Source organism: Sphaerodactylus townsendi, linkage group LG10 (genome assembly GCF_021028975.2).
Source record: "Sphaerodactylus townsendi isolate TG3544 linkage group LG10, MPM_Stown_v2.3, whole genome shotgun sequence".
NCBI lineage: Eukaryota > Metazoa > Chordata > Lepidosauria > Squamata > Sphaerodactylidae > Sphaerodactylus > Sphaerodactylus townsendi.
The window spans coordinates 1,534,382-1,538,909 of NC_059434.1; positions in this window are offsets into that span (position 1 = coordinate 1,534,382).

Consider the following 4,528-nt stretch of genomic DNA (forward strand, 5'->3'; position numbering starts at 1 on the left):
AAGGGGGCAGGTAGAAAGGGGAGGTAAGGGGGCAAGTCCCTTACCAAACACCAATAAGAAAATAACAATACAAAAAGAAGATACAATTACAACTTTTGAATGGGATTACGAAATCCTGCTGTCAAACGTCTTCCCGCAAGATCTCGCAATGGTGCTGAAGGGATAGCAGATAAAGTCCATTCAGAAAATCTAGGTGGGCTCGTTACCGCACCCAGCTATCTCCTTTATCAGATGGCTGTTTCCTTCAGTTATGTCCTGAGGCTCCCTCGCCTCGTCTCTGTAACAAAGGGGAGTTCAAATTGTCCAATGGTGGCCCCTGCACGTCTTCCAACGCCTGGGACCTCTGGGTACTGCTATCAATTTTAATTAGCAAAACCAAAGAGGGTCTTTTGTCTTTGCTAAGAAGTTGTCTAAGCTGCATTCCAGGGCTGACTTCCTTGTCCCTTAATATCAGCTTCTACAGGCTACTGCTTTTACTAATGGCACAAATATCAAAATAACTTTAAGCTTAAACATTAGGGGAAACAATACAATACAAGCACATAAGAATCTCCTACCTTAACAATAACAAAACCTTAAGGTAACTGGGGAACTTAGTCAAACTAAAATCCTAAACAGCAGGCAAATCATAAATTTAGCTCTAAAGGGGCTTTCATTACATCTTACAAGGGCAGAGGCAGGAGGGAAACCGTATAATATTGGCACAATCACATGTTTACGTCCTTTGCAAGCCTTATGGAGGCTTCTGAACCACACAAGTCTCTGCGTCCTGACATGGAGTCAGTGTAGTCATGTAACTTGACTCAAGAAAATATTTTGGCTATTTTCTTGGGCAGTAACACTCTCATAGCCAAGCGCAGGACTTTTTATACACAAAGATCAAAAAGAGGGCAAGGAGCAGGTAAGGAGGAAGACCCTTACCTTACAACAACAAAGAAAACATCAACACATAAAAGAGAGGTACAATTACAACTTTGTGAATGGAACCATGAGATCTCGCTGTCAGGCGTCTTCCCGCAAGCTTTTACGATAGTGCAGAAGCGGCTGAAGAGTGTCCATTCATAAAACTGGGTGAGGCTGTTAATGCACCCAGGTATCTGGTTATCAGATGGGCTGCTTCCTTGAATTATGTCCTGAGGCTCCCGCGCCTCAGTCCCACAACAAAAGACAGCTCAAATGGTCCAATGGTGATCTTGGCACGTTCTTCAACGACTGGGATATCTGGAGTGCCGTCATCAGATTCAATTTGTAATTCCAAAGGGTCTTAGTTTTTGCTAAAGAGATCTACTGGGTGTTGGCCCAAACTGAGTTCCAAGACTAACTTCCTTGAGTCTTAATATCAGCTGCTACAGCTGCTACATTAGATGCAATTCTAAAGAACTTACAATACAGTAAAAGCACCCACCCACCCACCCACCCACACACACACACACACATATATATCAACAAGAATATCCTAAACTAACATTAATAAACCTTGAATCAACTGAAAAACCTAGCTAAGACAGAAGCCTAAACATTGGGCAAACAATAAATCCAACACTGAGGGGCTTACATTAAATCCTAAAAGGGATAAAAGCAAGATGGAATCCATGTGAAACATCAGCACACTCATATATACACGTCCTTTCCAGGCCTTATGGGGACTTTTGGATAATTCTGGTCTTTTTGCTCTGGTCCTTAGCCAGTGTAGTTTAGCAATAGGCTTAGGAAAATATTTTTCATATTTTCCTGGCGGTAACACAAGGAGATGGGGAGCAGCGAGGGCCCGGTTTCAGCCATGCTCAGACTGAGCTTTACTGCTGACAACCTTCTAGCTCCACTGACCAGAGCTGGAGCTTGGGGGTTGAGCCAACAGTATAAAGCTAGAGGAACAGCGGCAGCTGAACTCAGCCTGGGGCTGGCTGAGATCAGGCTCAAACAGGCCCTTGCTGCTCCTGACCTCCACGGGGAGATTGCAGTGAACCCTGATCACTGGCCCTCAACTGCATCCTGCCCAAACTCCCTGGAGTTTGGGATGAGGTGCAGTTGCAAGGGGGGGGGGGGGCTCTGCCCTGCTGTGCCCCCTCAGGAAGTGACAGACAGTCTGAAACAGGCATTGATAGTATATTATATTATGGTATATTATAGTATATAATATTAATTATACATTAATTTCTAAAGAAGAGATTGTCAGGGGAGAGATTTTGGGACTCCCTAGTCTCAAATTGAAGTTATCTCCTACTATATCCTTTATACTGTTGGCACCTCCCAGGCCCCCTAGCTACACCACTGCATACCACTGCTTAAAGAACACTGGACTCACATACCTGATGGCCTGCCTCAATTGCTGTGTTCCACTGTGAGAGCTCAGCACCCCTGAGCATCGCCTTTGGAACGGCCACCCTGCAAAAATCAGCAACTGCTTGTTCAAACACATTCTCTGTGGTGGCTCCTACACTATGGAACTCTCTGCTTAGGGCTATTAGGGAGCTCCTCTCACTGCTTCTGTCATTTCACAAAATGTGCAAAACAGAATTGTTGATAAGGGCATTCTTGTGGAAGGAACAACACTGTGATGAAATGGATCAGTTCAGGAGGTGGATTTTATTAGGAATAAAGTCTTTCCTTTCTTGTCTTGCTGGACTAGAAGGAATGTTTGCATGTTCTGGTTCTTCCTCACGCTCAGTTTTTACAATCCCAGCCCAGATGCATTATTGTCTCTTGCCAGGAATCTTAGATCCAGATGTTTCATATCTTGTAATCTACTTGCTGATTGCTTGAAAGGTTTTTTTATCAGATGTGGAATCCATCCTGAATCTCAGTGAAGAAGGCTGATTAGAAATGATGATGATGATACATTATATAATATATGACACAAAACAGAAGGAAAGAGTGCCCCCCTGATTTTACATGTCAGAAAAGAACAGAGATGCAGGGAAATATGCCAAATTTTCCCCAGGGTCACCCAGACAGTCTGAAACAGGCATTGATAGTATATACCGTATATACTGGCATATAAGACGACTGGGTGTATAAGACGACCCCCCCACTTTTCCAGTTAAAATTTCCAGAGTTTGGGATATATTCACCATATAAGAGTACCCGGCGTATAAGACGACCCCAGACTTTACAGATGATTTCCCAGGGTTCAAAAGTAGTCTTATACGCCAGTATATACAGTAATATTATGGTACATTATAGTATATAATATTAATTATACATTAATTTCTAAGGCAGAGATTGTCAGGGGAGAGATTTTGGGACTCCCTAGTCTCAAATTGAAGTTATATCCTACAACTGACATGTGTTTTCTTAACTGCCTACAGTTTAGGCCCTCCTTGTTTCATGCTACTTCTGCTCTGACGGGAAGAGGCCCTCTCAGGCTGGCCTGTGACTGTTTGCCCAGCCAACGCATGGCCCTCTGAGGTGGCTTTTTACACCCTTGGGTGGGCATAGACTTTGCTTGTACATTTCAATTTGTGTTCTCTTCTGAGCAGGGATCTGAGGAGTCTCTGCCTGCCCTGGAAGCTCATGTGAAAGATGTAAGTTGGGGAAAGGGGAGAGAAGGGAGATACTGATGGAGGATTTGGGAGCTGACCCCTGGCTTCTGCCTGGAAACATTCTCCTCAGGGTGGGTGTGGACATTTCCCAGCCACTGACAAATTGGCAAGATTGGCTGAATCTGAATAGACACCATTTTTAAGGAGGAACAATTGCTTTTCCACATGAGCTAATCATCTCTAATGACTATGGAGTGCCTGTCTGATAAAATGCGTAGGGATTCCAGAACAGGTCAAAGGGTAGGGGCCAAGGCCAGCATGACCTTTGAACCTCTGTTTTGCTGGCCTTGGCCCCTCCCCTTTGACCTGTTCTGCACCACTCATAAAGTTCTGGTGACTTTTTGCTAGGGAGATATTTGTAGGACAAAGAAGGCGAGAGAGGCAGAAGAAAAAGAAGTAGCAGGCTGCTTTATATGATCTAAGATTAATGATGAAGGAACAAGCAAACAAGCATAGAAAGATGTGGACTGGCTCAACTACAAGCCCAAGGAGAAACTGACCCAGCTGTATAATGATTATCATGAGCGTTTTGATATGGCTAAGATGTTCCTGGCACGATACTCCATGGTCTTGCCCTAGACCCGTGGTGGCGAACCTTTGGCACTCCAGATGTTATGGACTACAATTCCCATCAGCCCCTGCCAGCACGGCCAATTGGCCATGCTGGGAAGGCTGATGGGAATTGTAGTCCATAACATCTGGAGTGCCAAAGGTTCGCCACCACTGCCCTAGACCTTCCTTATCTCTGCCTATATCTTAATTAATTTTACAACCCAAGCTGAAATCTCTTTCATCTCTATGCCCACCTTCTTCTTCAATTCCCTGTTTGGATAATTTTCAGTTGTGAAAGCCCCTTCTGTTCATTTCTCCTCCAGTCCTACAACCACCTCCTGCTTTCCCATTAACTTCTTGTGACACTATCCCACAACAAGAAGATTAAGAACATAAGAACAAGCCAGCTGGATCAGACCAAAGTCCATCTAGTC